Source organism: Staurois parvus, unplaced genomic scaffold, assembly GCF_062004578.1.
Source record: "Staurois parvus isolate SC_StPar_1 unplaced genomic scaffold, SC_StPar_1.0 ptg001435l, whole genome shotgun sequence".
Taxonomy (NCBI): Eukaryota; Metazoa; Chordata; class Amphibia; order Anura; family Ranidae; genus Staurois; species Staurois parvus.
The window spans coordinates 656297-680365 of NW_028319231.1; the positions used below are offsets into that span (position 1 = coordinate 656297).

At 46.5% G+C, this 24069-nt stretch overlaps 1 pseudogene; it reads right to left on the reverse strand.

Annotated features, from left to right (window-relative positions):
• LOC149435986 (up-regulator of cell proliferation-like) overlaps positions 1 to 14147 on the reverse strand; it is a 35155-nt pseudogene extending 21008 nt beyond the window's left edge.
• Between the last annotated feature and the right edge of the window lie 9922 nt (positions 14148 to 24069).

Here is a 24069-nt window from a genome sequence, read left to right on the forward strand (position 1 = left end):
TCTAGCTCCTCATCGGCACTCTGAGCCGACAATCCTACAGGGACTCGGGAGAGTGCGTCAGCGTTGCCGTTTTCCCTACCTGACTGGAACTTGATGCAGTATTGGTACTTAGAGAGGCGAGCCAACCACCTCTGCTCAAGTGCACCGAATTTGGCATTTTCCATATGTGCTAATGGGTTGTTGTCAGTCACCACGGTCACCTCTGCACCGGTCAGGTACTCCGCAAACTTTTCGGTCATGGCCCACACCAGTAGTTCCAATTTAAAGGAGCTATAGTTGTCAGGGTTGCACTCTGACTCCCTCAGATCACGGCTGCCATAGGCAATGACTCTCTCATGTCCACCCTGGACTTGGGATAACACAGCCCCCAGACCATGTAGACTTCCGTCAGTGTACAACAGGAATGGGGTGTCGAACCGCGCATAAGCCAGAATCGGGGCACTAATCAGCGCCCCCTTCAATGCTTCAAAGGCCCCTTGTTGCCGGGGTCCCCACTCGATGGGATGGTTCTTCGGGCTCCCTGCAGTGCCCCTTAATAACTCATTTAACGGGCCCACCAAACGAGCAAACTTGGGTATAAACCTCCTGTAGTAGCCGGCCAGTCCAATGAACACCCGCACCTCTCGTAGTGTACTCGGCTGGGGCCACTTCTGGACGGCCTCCACCTTGTTGGGGGTTGACTTTACCCCCTCCTGGGTGACCAAATGTCCCAAATACTCTATCTGTTGTCGAAACAGTTGGCACTTCTTGGGCTTTATTTTGCAGCCCATGGTCTCGCAGCCGTCCTAAGACCTGTCGCAGTTTCTGGAGGTGATCCTCAAAAGAGGCCCCAAACACTGCTAAGTCGTCCAGGTATATCAATACCGACTTGAAGTTGAGATCTCCCAGACAGTGCTCCATCAACTGCTGGAATGTTCCCGGGGCATTGGACAGGCCGAATGGCATCCTGTTGAACTCGTAGAGACCCATAGGTAGGATTAAGGCCTTCTTCGCTCTGTCCTTCTTGGCCATCAGTACCTGCCAATACCCACTGGCCAGGTCAAGAGTCATGAAGAACTTCGCATGACTCAGGGCGGACAACGACTCCTCAATCCGTGGAAGGGGGTAGGCATCCCATTCAGCTTCTGATAATCCACGCAGAAATGGAGACTCCCATCTTTCTTCTGCACCAAGACTACTGGAGCAGCCCAAGGACTTTGACTCTCCTGGATCACCTGGTTTTCCAACATGCTGGCCACCATATCCTTCACCTCCGGGTACATTTTAGGCGGAATTTTCCAGTAACGTTCCCTGATCGGTGCAGCATTGCCGGTGGGGATTTCGTGTTCGATGGTGGAGGCACACCCGAAGTCCTCATCATGTCTCGAGAAGGCCTCCTGAAACTCCCAAAGGGTGTCTTCCAGCAACTTCTGTTGTCCTGGAGTCAGGATCTTGCAGTCCACCCCCATCACTCTACCGCTCCACTCCGCTGTCGGGGTCTCCCTTTGATGGACCTCTACAGCATAGGTCCAGGCTGATCTCCTATCTGCCCGTAGCATGAAGCTCCTCCGTCGAGGAATATCCGCTTCGGACACATAAACTTCGGCCAGCAAGGTATTTCCAGGGACGGTTAACTCACAGTCTTCAACGTTGAGGCAGCGTACAGGCACACATCCATCCTTCACAATAGCGAGGGCCTGGGCTACCAGTGGATGAGTCTGAGTTTCTTCTTGGTAAGCGGGTTAGATCAGCACCTCCAGTCCATTCAGCCGTCGTCCAGCACCAACCGGCAGCATCAATATTCGCTCATGTCGAGGCGGGATCTTCACTGGGGTCCTCCGCGGCACCCTCACGTGTCCAATGGGCCGACCGGACATGTCGCCCTTTCGCAGACTACAGCTCCTCACCATTTGCTGTAGAACCTTCTGGGTTGGCCAGTGTGTGGTGGCCCATTGCCAATACCTCGGCCCTTCTTTGGCATAGAGTTGGTGGTCTAGGTCCCTCAGCACGTTCATAACTAGTGTCATGTCCATCCCTCTCCTGGACGAATGATCCACCAGAACGACCCCCTTCTTGCCCACACAGCCAGACCTACATCCAGACTATTCCTCGGATGTCCATCTCTCTGTTATTGGCAGCCGTCAGGTTGATGACACTCCCGTCTTCCGGCTCCATCATATGTCCAAAGTGTCTTTCGAAGAACTCTAGAGGCATAATGGTGCATTCCAACCCTGTATCAACTAGGCAGCATACCTTCTGGCCTTCCAACTTGGCTTCCATAACGGGGCTCCTGGCATACAGGTCGTGTTCCTCATGCTTAGGGCTTACCTTCTGGTGTACTGCCGCAGGACGCCCAGCTGCTGCGGCGGTCGGAAGTTTAACGTCGGCTCGGACTTCATCTGTTCTGGGCACTCTCTGGCCATGTGACCATACTGTCGACAAGCCCAACAGAGAGGTCCTCTTTTGACGTGCCCCCGCAGCTGAGTTATCCTGAGTGGAGTGGCACTGAGGTCATTTCCGGAGACCGGGGAGATTCTGCCTTCATCTGGGACACTTCCAGCCGAAGTTCTCTTAATTCTGTCCGCAGGGCCTGGACCACATCCTTTAAGAATTCTGAGTCTTCAGATGCAGCCTGACCTCTTGTAGCATGGGTACTACTCACTATTCTCGCCACCACAGGTATGCACTCTTCCTTTCTCTCCACGGCGGCTAAGTAGATGCTGTAGAATGTCATGTTGGGCCCCGTCCGGGTCATCTCTTGCAATTTGTCCTGTAAGAACTTGTTGGAGAGCCCCACTATGAACTGGTCTCGTAGTAGCCGGTCCACCTCCCGGAAAGCTCCCATGGCCTCTGGATCTCGTCGCTGTATTTCATTTAGCGTCTCCTGTAGGTCATTGGAGTACTGCATCAGGGTCTCGCCCTCTCGCTGTGGTCGGTTGAAGAAGTTGCTCCGCAGCTGCACTACTTTAGCACGCCCCCCTTGGGCTCTCTCCAGCAGGGAGAATATTTTCTCTAGGGTGTCTCTCTCAGATTGGGGCCTTACCATAACTGACCGTCTGACGTCACCCTCTAGAGCCCCCAATGCAACCTCTGCCAGCAGCTCGGACGTCAGGTTACACATCCTAACCGCACTTCGCACTCTTTCAGTCCAGTCCTGCAACATCATATTTTTACCGTCAAATTTTGGCAGGTGACTCAACAGCACCCCCACGGGAATGTACCCTACTGGTACTGGCAGGGCGGGGGCAAGCTGTACCAGCGGTGTTGGGACAACTTTGTCCTGCACCGGCGCACCCTGAGCTGGGTCCTGGGCCAGTGCCATTGGCGCTGGGGGAAGATATCCAGCCGCATTCCCGTCCATAATGGTCGCTGTATCCTGCCAACTATGCCAAGTTGTAAGCCGTGTACCGGGGTGGGCTCCCCAGGATACAGTGAAGTCACGAACGAGGAAAGCAATCCCAACACCAGCTTTTGTCACAACAGAATTTTACTTAGATGTGGCAAATAAACACAACCCCAAATGCTGGAATATACAATAAATTTACATACACCCAGCCCAAAGGCTGAGACCCCTGTGCTGCACAGCACGGTGTCTTCTGATGGATGAAGGTAGAAAGTGTAGTAATTTACCTACTGGCGAGCACAACTAAGCTGCCACACCTTACCTGTTATTACCCTACAGAGCAGGAATCAGTGTATGGGTGTACGGTATGGGCTAGTCTACGGTGCAGCACAACAGCTTACAATCTTACACAAATCTACAGTATTCCCCCTCCCATAACTGGTCCTGTAGCACGTGCCCGAGTATTCCTTCTGAGCAAAACGCCAGTCTGGCTTGAGTTTGTAGGATTTTATCAGTTCTCCAATGTGAAATGTCACTTTAAGTTGTGGAGTCCTTCCAATGATCAGTAACAACACTTGTGGCCTGACACAAACAGAGACCCTAACTATAGGCCTGTCTCAGTCTCAAGGTGCCAACACTGAAATGAGGTGCGTGCACGATCTTACCGACCCGGGTCTGCTTTGCATCCGCTGGTGACTGTGAACAGAACAAATGTCTCTCCACTAAGTGTGCGATATCACAGTATATATATTGCTTAGTTCCTCAGCTTCCCATCAGCTTCCTGGCAGCAATCTTCCTTTCTTTGAACAGGGTTAGCGTCTTGAACACCATCAGCTTCACTCAACTGAATTTCTGATTACGGAGGGCTGTCCTCACATCTGGATGGCATCGGATTCTCAGCTCACACAGCCCCCTTTCTCTCTCTCAAGCATGGCTGCTCTCCTCTCCTTTTCCTGTTCACTCTCCAAGTGTAAAAACCCCACACCTTCATGAATATAGAAATTTCTATGCAGTCTGAGGCTGTGTTAGAAAACACAGTGACACCTTGTGGCTAAGCTGCAGAATGTAAGTCAGAACGTTTTTAATTTACTTCAATCAGTGTTCAAACAATGAAAGCTGTTTCCCCTTCTCACACCAGTGATGTGCACAAAAGCCTTGTCCCTCCTGGATCTCTCCCTCCTCGTTGGCTGAGACAGCAATCACAGCCAGTGAGCCATTCAAGAGAGAATGGGCTGAACCATGCTCTTTGTGTGGATGGTCACACAGAGCTGTGTGGAGCGAGCCTGCTCAGGTGCCCCCATAGCAAGCTGCAGGTGACCTGAGAAGAGAAGGAAAGGGGTTGCTCTGTGCAAAACCACTGTACAAAGGAGGGAAATATAGTCATGTTTATTTAAAAAATAAATAAATAATCTGCTTGAAATATCACTTTAATTGTGACTTGGAGAGGAGGACACATAGGACACAGTCTAAACTGATTGTGTACCGGGAATATGAGCGACAGAGTAGAAACTTTGAGGTTTGAAGGCTGAACCTGAACCTTTGTGATTGGGGAGAAGAAATAAATGTAGATTGGGAACTGGTTGTGGTTGGCAGGTAAGGAAGCACACGAGAAGGTTATCATCACCAGGGAGGACAGTGTAGCAGATTAGGGGGATCATGATTGGAATGAGCAGAGGGAAGTTGTTAGTGGCAGAGCAAGATCTGAGCATGGTTGGGGTTGCCGGGAAGATCTTATAGTGTATGGGAGGCAGGCCAGAAAGTGACCATGGTCAAGGAGCAGGCAATAGGAGAAGATCATATTGGGACAGGAGCTGGTTATAGCTGGGGGGGGGGGGGGGAGTAAAGCCGGAGTTCACTTTTTTTCCAGGGGCATTAAGGACAATAGTGAGGCTGAGGCAGGCAGTGAGAGTAGTTGGGCAGTCCACATCAGCAACAATCAGGCAATAGTAGGCTGCAGTATTAGAAGTCTCAGTAGCTGGTAAGAAGAGCCTTTTTAAAGACTTAAATACCCTCCAGGCCACTCCTGGGATCATTAGTGCGGTTTGAAAACCAGGAAAAATAAGGACTGAACTGTAAGAAGAGTCACAAGGAAATCTCAGGGTGTAGCAGAGTAGAGGGTGGAACCAGGCTGGAAAAAAGCAAAGCCTGAACAGAGCTGGAACAAGCAAGTGCAGGAGAAAACTAGGACTGAGCTATCAGAAGAGGAACAAGGAAATTCTGGGCTGTAGCAGTGCAGAGAGAGCAGGAACTTGGTGGAAACAGGGAATCCTGAACAGAGCTGGATGGAGCTGTGATAGGAGCACTGGGAGTGATGGGGGCTCTGTATCTGGCTACTATTAGACAAACATCACTTTTGATTGGTGACAATAAGGTATTCTGTCTCTTTGCTTCACCATGATGTGATCATGATTTTTTGGACTGTAGCAGGCTGTAGCACATTTTGGGACAATGGGGGCTTTAGAGGGGTCTTAGGGGTGGTCCATGCACACAGTTAATATAAGTATGTGTACCACCCTCCTAGTTACACTAGGGGGGAGTTAGATCCCAATAATGGTTAGTGAAGAGCTGCTAGGCGGCTTGGGAATAATAGCCAATTGGGGTCAAATTTAGGACAGGGGTGAGGAGCTCTGCAGACCAGCCTCTGCAGAATTTCCCCCTGATCTGAGGTTCTCTGTGAGGGCCTCAGAGGCAGAAGGCAGATCTGAGGGGTAGCTGGCTGCACTTCTGTAGGGACTTTGGCCAATCCTGAACAGGAGGCTGGAAGGGGCCAGATTCCTAAAAAGGGGAGGGAGTTTGCTTAGTCAGGAGGAGTAGGAGGAAGGAGGGGGTGTGAGAGGTGATGGTCGGGTGGAAGACAGGAGGAGAGAGGAGAGTGCTAGGAGGCAGCCACTGGGCTCACTGAGTCGGAGCCTGCCTGCAAGCTGGTCCCTTCGAGGAGGATCACCTGCGGAGCAGGAGGGAGGCATCCAGCTCACAAGCCTGGTAACTGCAGCTTTCCACATGCTGTGCAGGAGAGCACCCTGAGAGAGTAAACCTGAAACCCCTGGGTGGATTGGGGAAGGAACACTCTGGTGGGAAACCAGATTTTCCCCCTTGCTAGTGACTCTACTTTTTGAAAGACACGGGATCTGGGTCCCCTGCTCAGGACATTAGTGGCTTTGTCTTTTTTGAGGTGCTGGCTAGCACTCCAACCAAGTTTGTTGAGGCTTTAAAGAGAAAGTTGTATATAGTTCAGGAAAGCTGTCCTTGAGATTCAGTCCATGAGGCATCCTTAACACACCTATACCCTATCCAAGTTGATATCCCCCAATAAAATCAACAAAACCAACATTTCATGAATGGATCCCTGACTGTGAATGTTTGCTGTGTGGGAGTGCTGAAGAGATGGTAACGCAGGACTATAGAGGGACCCACATTAAATATTCTTGAGCGGCTCCTACGGGGGTAGTGCTACATATGTCCTGAAGTTTCGGCTTTGACAGATAAGTTAAGGGATCCTGTTTGCTGGGTGAGCAAAGGTGTTAAAATTGTGATGGATTTGGTAAAATGCCTATTTCATTTCAAATTGAATATATATATATATACACTTTTTTTATACACATCTTTTTACATATTTACTTTTATACTTTAATACTATTTCTTTCCACATATTTATAAATGTTTAGCATGAATATATATGCTGTGTGAATATTTTCTGCCTGCTGGGCTTTGTGGTACTTTAAGAAATCCTTGCTTAAGAAATATTTGCTCACAGGAACAGACCCCCTCCCATCGTGTGATTTGGAAGACAAAAGAATGTTTTTCTCTTTTTAAGATAAGACTGAAGAAGATCACACCTATACCATGACGGAGATTGTTTTCGTGTAAAGTGACCAATCAAAAACTAATATAATGCTTATGCTGTTATCACGTGATGTTCGCATCATTTTTCATATATAAACTCACGGTTTCATTTCAATAAATTAGAGAGAAGTTTTCACAGACCAAACGTGTCAGTGTGAGTTTCTTCATGTGCGCACATTCCAAAAGCTGGCCAGCATCATAAATTAGGACAGGAACAGATAAGCACTGGACAATTAGGTCCACTACTAAATCATCTGGTGCCGAGAAACCCGGGAATTCTGGGTAATGAACCTGCAGCCAGCCGACATCAAAAGGCATTAAGTGTCAGTCAAACTGGACAGGCCGGAGATTGATCACCTCTCGGAGCATGGTAAGATATATTTTGCTATCTTACCATTGCTTATCCTGTCTTTGTTGTTGATTCATACCTGTGCCTAGTACGGCTGCTAAAGGTCACTAAAAGCAGGTAACCTTGCTTGCCCGGAGTTTATTTAAATATACCTGCATGTGCTTATCTGTTACCTGGGTCTCTGTTGTGTGTTTTTATGTATCAGTCTTGAGGTGGAAGAGGAGTGGACCTACTGTGGGTTTTGACACATAATTTCTCTTGGGTGTGTGGTAACCTTGTGTGTTGACCACAAGAGAGGAGGTGTCGGGTACGCGTCACTGTAGTGTGACAGCGGGTTGCCGTAACTGTTTGTGTGGGTTACGAAGAGTTACTCAGTGATCTGTACTCTAGCCCACCAAGATAGACTGCCATGTTATGTCCTAAATGTGTGTCTGTGAGCTAATGTTTGCCATTCATAACAGAAGGTTGGGGTTTGTTAAGGGTTAAGGAAAGTCTGGACAGCAGCCTGTGAAGTGTCTTAGATTTGTTAGAAAGGACAGAGAAGGGGGGAGGAGATGGGTCAGACGCTGATAAGACCCCTAGAAAGGAATGTTAGCAGGTGACCTGGTTGCAGAGAGAGAAGAGGAAAAGTATGTGGAATTAAAGATAAGGAGGTATGGCGAAGTAAAAAAAAAAAAAAAAAAAAAAAAAAAAAAAAAAAAAAAAAAAAAAAAAAAAAAAAAAAAAAAAAGGAGAAGAAAGATGTCTTAGTTGACAAACATGTGCTGAAGACAGTAAGAAGTTTGGTATAATGTAGCCAAAGTTATCCACAAAGAGTAGTGGACAGAACAGGTATTGCTACAGAGAAAAAAAAAAAAAAAAACAACTGTTTATGTGTACCATTAATGTGTTAAATATTGAAAAGGATTATTAGTATGTGATATTGTAAAGAGGAGAGAAGGAAGTGAAGCAGTTAAAAAAGTTATCTAAAGTAGCGAAAGTTTGTAAGCTGAAGGTCAGGACTGGCATAAATCATTGTAGGAACAGAGAGGAATGTTATGTGAAAAAAAGGTTTGCTGAACGTGACAGAAGCTTGGTAAAAAAAAAAAACTGTAAAAGCGTTGCATAAAGGATAGTTGGAAGAAATTCAAGAAAATGGCAATTGTATAATGTATGTGTATCACAAAATTGTAATTGGAAGTGTGCTAACACCACCGCCCTATGTTGGAATGTGGGGTGGAGGAGGGGAGGGACAGCCCTGCCCTTTGTCTAACACCTACTTTATGCCCACCACCCCAGCCCTGCCCAGTGCACTTCCTGATGGCAGCCATCTTGCTGCTCCTGCTTTGTCCCTTCCTGCCCAGCCCAGTACACTTCCTGAAGGCAGCCATCTTGCTGCTCCTGCTTTGTCCCTTCCTGCCCAGCCGAGTACAGTTCCTGGAGGCGGCCATATTGGTACACCAAATTAGACAAATGGAAGGCCAACGCCTTGAGTGAGCCGCCTCTACCCAGTGTGTCCGGTCTTACAAGTCAATGGTACATTCTACGTAGCACCGGATGTGCTGAGCAGAATCCCAAGTTGTCTATGGTCCACAGGACCCGAAGATATTGGACGTTTAAAAAGGTACCCCCAATTATGGTGGAACTGAAGCCTGGAGCTCCCCTACCCAGGAAACCACAGTACCCACTGAAACCAGTGCAATCCAAGGCCATGACCACCATACTGGACACGTGGCAAAAGGAACATTTGGCAGTGGTCCTTCTTCAATATGTGGATGACTTCCTCTGTGCTGATGACCTGCCCACGGCTGAAGAAGCCTCAGAGAGTTTACTATGTTACTTGGCACACCAAGGCTGTAAGGCCTCTAAACCAAAGTTGCAATGGTGCTCTACAACAGTCGTATTCTTGGGCCACTGCCTCTCACATGGAACAAGGCATCTTACGGAGGAAAGAGTTAAGGCCATCCAGATCTTGCCACTCCCTTTAGGCCAGAAGCCACTCCATGCCTCTCTTGGCCTCATATCCTACTGTAGGTCATGGATTCCTGATGCTTCTTGGTTTATGCAACCACTCTACGATGCTCTCAAGTCTGAGCCCTTTCATCTGTCCGAAGAGGCCGTCTCCAACTTTTTGGCTCTAAAACGCTTACTTTCTTCAGCCCCAGCCCTAGGTCTACCAGACTACGAGAAACCTTTCAAACTGTTCGTGTCTGAACGCCAAGTCCATGCCACAGGAGTATTGGCCTAGTCCCATGGCGACCGCCTACGACCTGTAGGCTCCTACTCATGCCGTTTAGACCCAGTGGCTAGAGGAGCACCGTCATGTCTGCGTGCAGTTTTCGCTGCTCCAGCTCTGCTGGATAAGACCTCTGATATCGTACTGGGACATGAACTTGTTCTTCTGGCACCGTATGCCATTGCTGCCATTTTAAACCAAGTCCAACCTAAACATTTGTCCACAGCGAGGCATCTTAGACTACAGTGTTCCCTCCACCTTCCTGATAACGTCACTCTCCTACGTTGCCAAACCCTGAATCCGGCCACTCTCCTCCCAATTGCTGAGGGGGGTAATGAAGGTAATGCAGAAAGTGGAGAGGATGATGGAGCCACTGAGCCTCATAATTGTCTTGAAGTGATGAAAATGGAAATCTTCCATCTCCCCACAGTGAGTGAAACACCTCTGCAGGATCCAGACTTCACTTTCTTTGTTGATGGTTCCAGATATGCAGATGAAGGAGGCAAATATTACACAGGATTTGCGGTCACTACTGAAGACACAGTCCTACAGGCAAGAGCCCTATCGCCAGCAATATCTGCACAGGGAGCTGAACTTCAAGCACTCACAACAGCATGCCAGATGAATTAAGGAAAAAGGGCCAATATCTACACAGACTCCAGATACGCCTTTGGGATGGCCCATGACTTTTGACCCACATGGAAGACAAGAGGATTTATGACTGTGGCAGGTACGTGAATAAGACATGGAGCAGCCATTGGACGATTGCTGGAAGCACTCCTTCTACCCATTCAAGTGGCTACCAAAGGCAATAATCTGGCAGAATTGGCGGTAAAACGAGCGGCCATGGGATCACCAGAAATGGAAGGAGAGGTGACCGGAAAGTGGGAACCAATATTCACCTTACAGACCTTACCTGTGGACAGAAGCTACCTCAAGGAACTCCAAGAAGCAGCAAGTCCAGAAGAAAAAGAAAGGTGGAGACGGAGAGGAGCTATTTTCAAAGACGGTCTGTTTGAGTGCAACAAGAGGCTTTGTTTACCCAAGAATATGTTTCCAGCTGTAGTCCAGTGGGCACACAGAGCAGCCCATCTGTCAAAGAGCCTCATGAACTCTCTCATCAACAACTACTATATAGCGCCTGGAATCACCACATTGACGAACAATTTTTGCAGAACATGTGCCATCTGTGCAAAATGCAATCCGGGACGCACAGAGAAGACACCACAGAAACACTTGGCCAAACCCCTATACCCTTTTCAAAGGATACAAATTGATCATATCCAGATGCCAAAGAGTGGGGGGTTAAGTACACCCTAGTGGTGTTGGACATGTTTTCCAGTTGGCCAGAGGCCTTTGCTGTAACTAACATGACTGCTAAAACAACTGCGAAGAAACTCCTCACTGAGGTTGTATGCAGATATGGGCTTACAGAGGTGATAGAGAGTGACCAGGGCCCCGCCTTCACAGCTTCAGTAACCAAAGAAATATGGGCGGCATTAGGAGTCACTCTGGCGTTCCATACCCCCTATCACCCCCAAAGTAGTGGGAAAATAGAAAGAATGCTAAAAGTAGCCCAAGAGACTGGCATGAGTTGGCCAGACAGTCTGCTTATTGCCCTATTTAGTGTCAGATACACACCAAGAGAGAACACTCCCTATCCCCTTATGAGATTTTGTTTAGCTCAGCCCCCAGACTTGGTTGTTATTTTCCACAACAGTTGCAATTACAATTTGATGTGTTAACTGATTATGTGACTGTATTATTACGTGAATTAACCCGTATCCATGTCCAAGTGTTTTCTCCATTCCAGATTCTGAGTCAGATACAGGAACTCACAGCCTATTACCCGGAGATTGGGTATTAGTAAAGACATTTATGAGGAAACATTCCCTTGAGCCAAGATATGATGGTCCATTCCAAGTTCTGCTGACCACAGCCACTTCTGACAAGGTGGCCGGGAAGAACACTTGGATACACGCCTCCCACTGCAAGAAAGTCCCAAACCCAGAGGAAAAGGCGTCATCTACACCATGATGATTGTGTTTTATATCCTTTTTCTAATGAGTCTGACAGAGGCTCAACAGGTGGATATCCCTGAAATAGGTGACACCACTATATTTTGGTACAACTCATCCAACACTCATGTAGCTATTTTCACCTTTGATTTCTGTAGTATAGATCCTATGTGGTGCTATGACCATAATCTATATGATCTTGATACAACTAGCATGTTCTGATAGTAGTGACCAGGTATACATATGTGTCATGGATGATTACTGGGGACCAAAAGATTAGAATAAGATTGGAAGGGATTTGGACTGGTGAGTATGCCCTTGCAAAGGCCATTATGCCTCTCCACATCCTAGCAGAAAATACCCCTGACCCAACGCCTGGCCGTAGGAGGAAACGAAAAGCTCCTTCTGGCAGTTTTGACCCACGTGTGTATATAGATGCCATTGGAGTCCCAAGGGGGGTGCCTAATAAATTTAAAGCCAGAGACCAAGTAAAGCAGGCTTCGAATCCCTGATTCCCATGATAACTGTTAATAAAAATGTAGATTAGAACATTACATATACTACAACCAACAGAGGTTTGTGAATTACACCAGGGATGCCCTTCAAGGAATCGTTGACCAGCTAGCCCCTACATCCTACATGACATTCCAGAATAGAATGGCTCTGGACATGATTTTAGCGGAAAAAAGGAGGTGTCTGTAAAATGATAGAAGGAACCGGAACATGTTGTACATATATTCCTGACAATACTGGCCCGAATGGTAAGGTTACTCTGTCTATAAAGAAATTGGAAGATCTGTCAGTTGAGTTGAAAAAGAATTCAGGGATCACAGACTTGTGGGATCAGTATTTCAGTTGGATGAGTGGGTGGCAAAAGATACTTGCCCAAATAGGTGTAACTGTACTAATAATTCTGATTCTCCTGGTCCTGGTTGTATGCTGTGTTATACCATGTGTGAGGAAATTGATGAGCAAAGCTGTAGACAACAGTACACCTATCTTCCTGAACCAGGAGCAAGAGGATCCCCACATGATGGATGAAGAAAAACCTTACACCCCATTACGGTCCCTCCCCGCCAATAGTAATCTCACAATTTTGTAGGGATAGCATCTGACTTCCTTATGTACAAAGTCTGTGGCAAGGGAGGTGATGAAATAGTCATCACTTGTCTAACGTGCAGCATAAAAGAGTTCCAAGGTACATAAGGACAGATGAGCGAGGTCTTATAGGGACAGAGGAAAATAGTCATTTTAAGGGGGGACTGTGATGGATTTGGTAAAATGCCTATTTCATTTCAAATTGAATATATATATATATATATATATATATATATATATATATATATATATATATATATATATATATATATATATATATACACACACACACATACAGACACACACACACACTTTTTTTATACACATCATTTTACATATTTACTTTAATACTATTTCTTTCCACATATTTATAAATGTTTAGCATGAATATATATGCTGTGTGAATATTTTCTGCCTGCTGGGCTTTGTGGTACTTTAAGAAATCCTTGCTTAAGAAATATTTGCTCACAGGAACAGACCCACTCCCATCGTGTGATTTGGAAGACAAAAGAATGTTTTTCTCTTTTTAAGATAAGACTGAAGAAGATCACACCTATACCATGACGGAGATTGTTTTCGTGTAAAGTGACCAATCAAAGACTAATATAATGCTTATGCTGTTATCACGTGATGTTCGCATCATTTTTCATATATAAACTCACGGTTTCATTTCAATAAATTAGAGAGAAGTTTTCACAGACCAAACGTGTCAGTGTGAGTTTCTTCATGTGCGCACATTCCAAAAGCTGGCCAGCATCATAAATTAGGACAGGAACAGATAAGCACTGGACAATTAGGTCCACTACTAAATCAAAATTAACCAGCAACACAAGTCTGGATTACAACTTTAACTTGTACATTTGCTGTTACTAAATCCGGTCCTTTGAGTTACGGGGCTTTGACCATAAGGGAGTAAAGAATGTTCACTGATTGTATTGAATACGGGAAAGACAGGAAATGTTCAAACATTATGACGGTTCTGAATTATCGAAATGAAAGATGATAACTCACTCAAAACTGTAGACACACCACGCAAGTCTGGAAACCTGGAAATCATGTTCTCGAGATGATCCCAGAACTTCTCACAGGCCGGCTCTCCCTTCTGTAGAATGAGGTCTATCAGTCTCTCCGTTCTCTCTACATGTTCCGGAGTCGTGTACAGATCTATATACTCCTGATGGGTTAGGATGCAGAGAGATCCCACTTCATCATATAAGCCGTCCACATTCTCCGCAAACACTTGTGTTAGTTTTCCTTTTAGATGCTTAATCATCACTGATGCCTTCATGGGGCAGGTCATGATGTCTGGATTTTATCTCCTGAAAAAAAGTACATCATGTTACTATTGACATTAAAGTGAAACAATGACGATTTTGGGTCAGTTTTATTTTTGACCAGTTCCTGGCCGCCCACGGTACATTTACTGCAGGCATGTGGCATGGGCAGGATGGATCACAGACATGTACTTCATGCAGCCTGTTCCAGGTTAGGGGCGCCCATGTGCGTGCCCCCCCCCCCCCCCCGCTAACATACGCTGTCACTGGCCACAGTGGGATATTGTCAGCAGGTCCTGGCCAATGATTTATAAATGAGACCTGCTGATTGTCTGTAGCCAATCACTGCAGAGTCCTGTGTTTACAAACACACAGGGCTCTGTACACAGATCAGCAATCTGGCTGTTTTTCCCCTGCAAAGCAGGGAGACAAAACAGCCAAATCTGTGTAAAACCAGCACATATTACACACACTACATGTGTTACCCTCCCTAGCAGGATGATTATGTCAGTATTTCTGTGCTCAAAGCGGAACATTTTTTTGCATGGAAATATGTTGGTTTTTTATTGTAGGTCTGTAATTCTTAGGAATAACTCACTTAAATCTGTCCGAACAAGAGTCTAGTACACATCCTGCCGGGTAGGGTAAAACATGAAACACAAAATCATAAATTATAATATAATAAATAATCATAAAAAATAATATAATAATAATAATAAATTTAATTCAATAATGTAATCAAACCAAAAACACTGAAATTTGAAATAGAGCGCCAAGTTCGCACATCGCTGAGCTCAGTCGCAGAATCGTTTTCAGTGTCTGATGAGGAATTTCCCCCACAAATCATTATCACTCAATTCTGCAAGTGGTTCTGATTTACTATCGCTGTTCTCTAGCCGGTCTAAAACTGCTGTTGACATAAAGGGACGCTTTTTTTTTAGCTCGGCGTTACCGCTTTTGGTACTGAAAGTTAACCCCGAGCTAAACTTGGGAATACTGCCAGGGGGGGTTAAGCACACAGATAGTCCCTTGTTTGTCCCTTGATGTTAACCCCTTCCCAGCCAGTGTATTATTACAGTTTACAATATTATATCTGATCACTGTATTCATGTCACTATTGCTGTCAGTGTCTGTCAGTTACTGTAAGTCCCAGCGAGGGTCTGGTAGCACCAGATTGTCCACCGCACTATCACAGTTCCACTATAAGTTGCTGGTCACCACCATTACCAATATAGTGTCATAGCTATGTAAATTCCAGTATATATTCCATAGGTTGTAGACCCTATAACCTTCATACAACCCAATTAATATACACTTCTTGGAATTTTTAGTTTTTTTTTTTACCAAAGACATGTAGCAGAATACATTTTGTCCTACATTTATGAAGAAATTGGTTTATATTTTATTAGATATGTTTTATAACAGAAAGTTGAAAATATTTTTTTTTCTAAAATGTTGTCTTTTTCATTTATAGAATAAAAAATAAAAAAAAACTGCAGTGATCGAATATCACCAAAAGAAAGTTCTATTTGTTTGAAAAAAATTCTATAAAATGTAATTTGGGTGCAGTGTTGCATGACTGCGCAATTTCCAGTTAAAGTAGTGCAGTGCTGAATAGCAAACATATGCCCTGGTCGGGAGGGGGTAAAACCTTTCAGCATTAAAGTGGAACTAAACTCAATTTGTTTATATCACTTGTTCTATAATATCAAGTATACCATGGCTCTGATTTTTTCATGCTTCCTTCTTGTCCTGTGCACGCTCCTGGTCCTCCATTGATGCCCCTCACAGCTGTTAGTGTAAATCAAGCAGTGCCACTAATTCTTAATTCACTCTCTGCATACTGCAATTCCCATAGAACTGAATGTGTCAGCACACAGATGGGTAGAACATCTTGCGGCAAAAAAGCCAGGGTGGCAAAATCCACATACACAAGGGGGCATAGAGATATACGTAGCCACCCTGGAACAGGAAGTCTGAGAATAGCAAAAAAAAAAAAAAACATTTGAGAGATGAAAAGAATGAAGAGAGAGATAGAAAGTACATTCTACTGCTATTTAAATATTTTGCAATTGTTCTATTTTTTAAAGGTGTATCTTTGATCCAGGGCCATCTTTAATGCGGGGCAACAGTTCCATTCCCCGCCCAGTCATTTTTGTGGGGCCCTAAGCAGCTGCACCTTGAGCCCGCACCAGCAGGGTCAAAACTGGTGGGGCAGGGGCGCAGCCAGTGGAGGGTGCCGAGAGGTGTGCAGCACAATTACAGATCCTACAGGGAATAGATGTTGAGGAGAGGGTGGGCACCACAGCACTGCATCACTCCCTCTGTTCTTCTAACCATGCCCATCCCGCACCATCACCACCTACAGTGGCTGCTCTTTCTCTGAAGACATTGCATGGCATGGCAAGGTGATGTCACGGATGTACTGTCACTGGTCCCTGGTATTTGGTGGCTGTGGAGAGGAGAGTTCTGAACTTGTTAGCCGGGAAGTGGGATGGTGTAATGGACCACCTGACAGCACCTCTATCAGTCCCCTGATAGAGCCTCCCCAGAGTGCGGAGTCTAAGTACCGGAGCACTTGTTCACCAGGGCCCCTGATGGTGGGGATGGACTTGGAGCGCTCCGGGACCAGGTCGCAGCTACCGGGTATCTCTACCAGAGGTAGAGGAGTCTGCCAGAGGCTCCTGTGGGTTAAGAGTCTGATGTGAGGGAGCCGGGGATACCTGAGGGATGGATGGATGAGCAAGATCAAACAGGCCGTGTCGGTAACTAGCGGGTCAGTGCAGTACAAGACGATAGGCAAAGGATAGTCGGGTCACATGCAGGGTCAATACCAGAAGATCAGATCTATAAGGGAGCATCCAGGAGCAGAGTCAGGCAAGCCAAGGGGTCAGGACAGGAGAAGGCAACAAGGTCAGACAATCCAGATCAGAGTACTCACAACACAGGCAACAGGATACGCAAAGACCATTCAGCAACAAGTGTCTGTTCAGGGCTGGTTTAAGTAGCCAGCCCTGCACCTGGCAGGGGCAGCCTAGGTCCTAGTGCCTGCCCAGTACTGTCATAGACGACGGGTGCACCTGGGTCCTAGTGCCCTGCTGCCTGCATGTCTTGACAGACACCTACGCATGTGTAGACCCATGCGTCGCGATGGTCCCTGACATTGCCCCCCCCCTATGGGCATCCTCCGGGTGCCCAACTGATCTCTCCTCCGCGGGTGGCTACGATGGAACTCCCGGATGAGTCTAAGGGCATGGACATTTTGGGTTGGTTCCCAAGAGTTCTCCTCTGGACCATAGCCTTTCCACTTAATCAAGAACTGGGTCTGGCCTCCCTTCCTTCGACAGTTTAGAATTGCTTCCACTTCAAATTCCTCTTGGTCCTCAACAGTAATGGCTTCAGGGGGTCTGGATTCCCGGCCCGGAAATGGATCTGAGACCACTGGTTTCAGCAATGAAACATGGAACACCGGGTGAATTTTAAAGGTTTCTGGAAGGACAAGCTCATAAGCCACTTTGTTAGCCATGCGTTTGACCTGAAAGGGTCCTAAAAATTTTGGTCCTAGCTTCTTCGAGGGACAATGTAGTTTCAGGTTAGTTGTTGCTAGCCAGACCTTATCCCCTGGTTGCAGCACTAGTTCCCCCCTTCGCTTCTTGTCAAACATCTCTTTGTTATCTTCCTGGGCCTTAGCCATGGCCTCCTGCAGTAGTTTGTTGTTATCAGAAAAAAAACTCACCATGCTTTGGGTGGCTGGAACTGTGCTTTCAGCAATCAGGTCAGGCATGAAGGTGGGGTGGAATCCGTAATTTGCAAAAAACGGCGATTGCCCTGTGGCTGAGTGGTTTGCGTTATTGAAAGCGAATTCTGCTAGGGGCAGGAGTGTCAGCCAGTCGTTTTGCAAAAAAGACGTGTAGCACCTCAGGTACTGCTCCAAGGTCTGGTTGGTCCTCTCTGTCTGTCCGTTGGTCTGGGGATGAAAAGCGGAGGAGAGTGATAGCTTGATACCCAGGGCCCTGCACAAGGCTCTCCAAAATTTAGAGGTAAATTGTACCCCGCGATCAGATACGTCTTCTGGAACCCCATGTAACCTGACCACTTCTCTGATAAAAATCCGAGCAGTCTCTATAGCCGAAGGAATACTCTTCAAGGATACAAAATGACAGACACCTACGCATGTGTAGACCCATGGGTCGCGATGGTCCCTGACAGATGGGTTCGGGGAAGGAACAGTGTCCTCTAGCAACCAATCAGTAAGCAATAATGATGTGCAGTAACCTCTAGAAACCAATTAGTGAGGGATAATGATGTGCTGTAATCTCTAGCAACCAATCAGTGAATGGTAAGGATGTGCAGTAACTTCTAGCAACCAATTGGTGAGGGGTAAGGATGTACAGCAACCTCTAGCAACCAATTGGTGAGTAGCTACGGCCACCACACAAGGTGGTAGGGGCTACCCAAGCTTAATGTCACTCACTTGCTCTGTGGGAGATCAGAACCCATGAAACTTCTAGGACATGTTTGTGAAGCTGAGAACTTGGGCTGTGCAACGTTTCAAGTCAATTGATTGAGATTGCGGCACATTATGATGCGTTAAACTCTCTTTACATTAAGCTGTTCACATGAAATGTTTTAGCATTGTAAAATACAGCTTCATGTGGTTGTACGGACAGAAGGTTTTTTTATCTTAATACATTCTATGTGCAGCAGCCCCTCTGAGCCCCCCTAACACTTACCTTAGCTCCCTCTCTCTCCAGCGATCACCATGACCTTCTCAGCCTTCGGAGATTCTCCTTCCTGAGTGGCTGAGACAAAGCAGTGGTGCCATGGGCTCCCACTGCTGTCAAAGTCAGCTAGCCAATCAGAGGAGAAAGGGGGTGGGGCTTAGTCGGGGCTCTGCTTCTGAATGGACACATGGAGCTGTGACACAGCTCAGGTGCCCCCATAGCAAGCTGCTTGCTTTGGGGGCACTGAAAAGGAGGGAGGGGCCAGGAGCACAGAAGAGGGACCCGACAAGAGGAGGATCTGGGCTGCTCTGTGCAAATCCAACTGCAACAGAGGAGGTATGTATCACACGTTTGTTATTTTTATGCAAGAAAAAAAATGAGCCTTTACTATCACTTTAACGTGAATAATGTTTGGTGTGATTTACCAAATGATCTGAAACTTTCAGAATATGTTGCCATAGATAGAATCTTCTGTTGTGTGAAGTTTGGGGGAAATTGGTTAACATCTAAGCTCTTTTTTGTATGTTAAGCCACATTAAGCTCCCCAAAACAAACAAGCTTAATGTCCCCCATTTTCTTTGTGGAAGGAGGAGATCTATGAAACTTCTCGGACGTGTTTGGGAAGCTGAGAACTTGGGCTGTGCAATGTTTCAAGTCAATTGATTGCGATTTAGGCCGTTTATGTCACATTAAGCTACATTAACCACTTCCCGTCCGGCCATTGTATATAAACGGCCTCCCTGCACCCTGCTTGTGCACGTTCCCTGGGAGATCGCAGCACCGCTATCCGCTGCCCACTGTGTCCTCCGATCATGTGATCACTGATTGGCCAATCAGTGATCACATGCAGAGTAGTAAGCAAAATGTCACTTCCTGACATCATTGCTTACTACGTGTGAAATCTGTGAATGATCACCGAGGTCACATGGTATTCACAACAGCCTTGTACAAAATTGGTCATTTTTACAATAAAGCCAGGAACTGGCTGGTGAACTTGTTTTTTCCTTTTCAGACTTTGGACTTGATAGATACATTCAAAGACCTGAACTAGTTTACTGAAATGTGTACAAATAACTGAATGTTTTTGAGTGACCCTTTTAGGTGGCACTCACTCAGGGGCGGACTGACAACTCATAGGGCCCCCGGGCAATAGGGGATCATGGGGCCCCTGTGTCCTTGCCCAAACTCAAAAAAACCTATGAAAAAGGTACCAGGGGCATCTCATGGGGCCCCCTACTGACTCCGGGCCCTCAGGCAGTGCCCGAGTTTCCAAATGGTCAGTCCTCCCCGAGACCAACACAAAGTGGCCCATAATTGTGAAGTGGAAGGAAAATGAGAAATGGTTTTCAAACATTTTGACCAATAAATCTGTGAAGTGTGGCTGGACTCCTTTAAAAGGGGGTGAAGCTTGCTCAGTCAGGGGGGAGGAGGAGGAAGAGAAGGAGAAGTTGGTGGTGGAGATGCTGATGGAAGGAGAGAGAAAAGTGCTGTGAGGCTGTGAGGAGGTCTGCCGGGATGGGACCTGCCTGCAAGTCTGGAGTCTGAACGGGGAAAACTCAGAACTCAAGGGACTCTTTTTAGAGGAACACTTGTGGAGCAGGAGAGAGCTGTCCACATCACAAGCCTGGCCGCTGCAACTCTCCACATGCCTTACAGGAGAGCACTCTGAGTGAGTACACCTACAACCCCTGGGTGGATTGGGGAGGGAGCACTTTGGTGGGAAACCAGATTCACCCCATGTTCTAGAGACTGTGCACCTTATCTAAGGGAACAGGATCCACCCATCTCATCCCTATACCCAGATAATGTAAATAATAGGTCTCTCTTAGGGCCAGTTCTCACCACAGGCAGTGCAGTGCTTTTTTCTGTATCAAGGCATGGGAAGGAGGTTACATGGGTTCTAATGGTATAGTTCATATACACCAGTGCAGTCGGTTCCAGGAAAAAATAAAATGTACTGTATATTTCTGCACAAAACTGTACTGGGATGCTTTACAAAAGCATAAAAAATGCACCAGACCCCAGTACAGTGATAGGAAAAGGAAGAAAAATATATTTTAACCCCCCCCCCCATGATCCACATCTCCTCATGATCCACATCTGGACAAGATGAAGCTTAGAAGGCTGTATCTGGACCCTGATGGGCTCCATCAGCAGTGGATGTTCCAGTAATGCCTTCTCTTGTGGGCATGCAGTCTCAGCAGTGCAATGGCCATAACCATGAATAAGCCTGCCAGTGCAGACATCTTCTAAACACAGCAACATAAAGCACTCAAAGGACACTTCCAAGCAGTGGTGTCACCTGGTACGGTAAAACATGGTGTCAACCCCCCAATAATATTTTTGAATATAACACTGCATATAATGGCAATAATAGCGCCGTTAACAACTATCAAGTCAGGGTACAGTTGGCAGTAGATTCAGTGATGGGTAAGTGAAGGTCCATCTAGCAGTAGGCTCAGTGATGGGGAAGTTGGGGGTACAATTGGCAGTGGGATCAGTGATTGAGATTTTGTGGTACAGTTGGCAGTGGGATCCGTGATGGAGATTTTGTGGTACAGTTGGCAGTGGGATCAGTGATGGAGAAATTAGGGTACAGTTGGCAGTGGGATCAGTGATGGAGAGGTTGGGGTACAGTTGGCAGTGGGATCAGTGATGGGGAAGTTGGGGGTACAATTGGCAGTGGGATCAGTGATGGAGAGGTTCTGGTACAGTTGGCAGTGGGATCAGTGATGGGGAAGTTGGGGGTACAATTGGCAGTGGGATCAGTGATGGGGAAGTTGGGGGTACAATTGGCAGTGGGATCAGTGATGGAGAGGTTCTGGTACAGTTGGCAGTGGGATCAGTGATGGGGAAGTTGGGGGTACAATTGGCAGTGGGATCAGTGATGGAGAGGTTCTGGTACAGTTGGCAGTGGGATCAGTGATGGGGAAGTTGGGGGTACAATTGGCAGTGGGATCAGTGATGGGGAAGTTGAGGGTACAATTGGCAGTGGGATCAGTGATGGAGAGGTTGGGGTACAGTTGGCAGTGGGATCAGTGATGGGGAAGCTTGGGGTACAGTTGGCAGTGGGATCAGTGATGGGGAAGTCCAGGGTACAGACAGTAGAAGCCACCAGCAGGCTTACTCACGTGCTATGACCCTGGTGCCCTGGTGTCCTCCAGCTCCCGATTATTGGCACAGCCACTGTGCTCCAGCCTGGCATCAGACGCTGCACAGCAGTAGCACAATACACACGAAGTTCAGCAGATGGTGGAATCCACCGTGTGGAAGTTCTCCAGACATTGGAATCCCACCTGGTAATTGCCGGCAGCATCCACCCAGCTGTGACAGTACTCCCCCTGAGCCCTGGCACTGTCTCAGGAGAGCACCAAGTAAGCTGCTAGCAAGCCCATAGTAGTGTCCAGTGGTGACACCATCGTGGTCGGGTATCACTTCCTAAATGATGATGTCACCCTTCTGGCGGGGTTGTTTATGAAAACAATGATTTTGCAATTGAACTACCCCCCCCCCCCCAAAAAAAAAAAGAGGGAAGAAAGTATTTGGAATGCAACTGGAAACACAGAAAAAACGTTAAAAAAGTGCATGCAGAAACACATCTGGAACGGATCTGGAGGATGTTTTTGTGGTGTGAACTGGCCCTCAATGCAGAAAAAGTTCTGTCCCTCAGACAATAAAACATGACTTATACAATATACAAAATATTAAAAAATAAATTCACTCCCCCCTTCCCCTCAATTCCTTTCTACCCTCTTTTCCACCATTTTTTTTTCTCTATCTCTTTCTTTCTTTGAATTTTCATGCTCAATAAAATATTATGAAATAAATAAATAGATAAAATATATCATGTATTAGTAAGCCCCCTTGTTCCCCCCAATTAGTGGATCACACCCCTGGATTATCTTACCTGCTATAGGAGTGCTGAGATGCAGCGATGCTATACTGTCAGTGCGCAACTTTCAGCTGCTCAGGAAGAAAATGATCTCCTTCCCCTCCATTCACATTATATAGACAATGGCAAATTTTTCACCGACTTTCACTTCCTCTAGTTAACCCTTTTATACCCTCAGAATGGTGTTTTCAGAGAAGTCCCGTGTTTTATGTGCAATAACGTGCTGAAGATCATACAGTCTAGGCTAAAGTTCAGGCAAACAGCTAAATACACAAATGAAATGCACATAACTCAGCAAATGAACGATGAGCGATTAATGATATGCACAATATTTGTGGAGCGCCACCACCCTTAAGGGCCGCTGGATTTTAATTGGGTCCCCCTAAGCTCTGCACAGCCAGGCAGCTCGCATTTTCAACAATTTCTCCTAGAGTCAGCAAAACATTCCTTGAGCTTGTTTTTTTGTTGATTTTATTAAGGGCTAACAACTTGGATGGGGTCTAGTGGGTGATGAACGCGGTGTCCAACCCCCGCCCTTCTCACCAACTCATGACAAAGGACCAGCCAATCTCACACCGCACTGTCACTTGCATAACAAGGCCACTCTCAGCTGCACCCTGCACAAAAAATTTTCAGCATGCGGGATTCAAATCCATGTGCCAGCAGCCTGAGAGCAATTGTGGGTTAATTAATGATGCAATTAACCCTTCATACTCCAAGCTGCCACCAGATGGTTTTGGGACTATCAACCCTTCACAATGTTAGCAAGAACAAATGTGAACAAACGTCTGTAACACACACTGTCACCACAGACAGGTATATTCAGAGGATTATTCTATAGAGTAGCACTCTACAAGAGTACAACAAATATGACACCTGCCCCCCCAGTCTATAACTGGCTTATGAAGCAAGGACTACGTGAACCGGGCAACGCATGTCAATAAAAAAAGAAAAAAAGGTTCAAAATCAACTTGCCAGCCAGCTTGCCAACAACCAAATTAACCTGTCTAACAGTATGCGTTAAAAACAGGTTTAATTAGCACACATTTGTAAATACATACGTAAGCCACAAAGCCACATCACCGCACCATGGTATTCTGTGGTCCTAACTCTACAAATTTTGAGAGCCCCCATAGTAGAGGCACATGTATTTAAAGGATAGATCAAGGGCAGGTGCACATCAGGGAGGCCACCCCTCTTAAAGGTACAGGAGTGCAAAGGAACCGCAGCATGTAGCACAATGGCAGCCAGGGCGCCCAGTGCACCCACTCACCTTCAAATCAACAGAACAACCAGGGGCGGACTGACAACTCATGGGGCCCCCGGGTAATAGG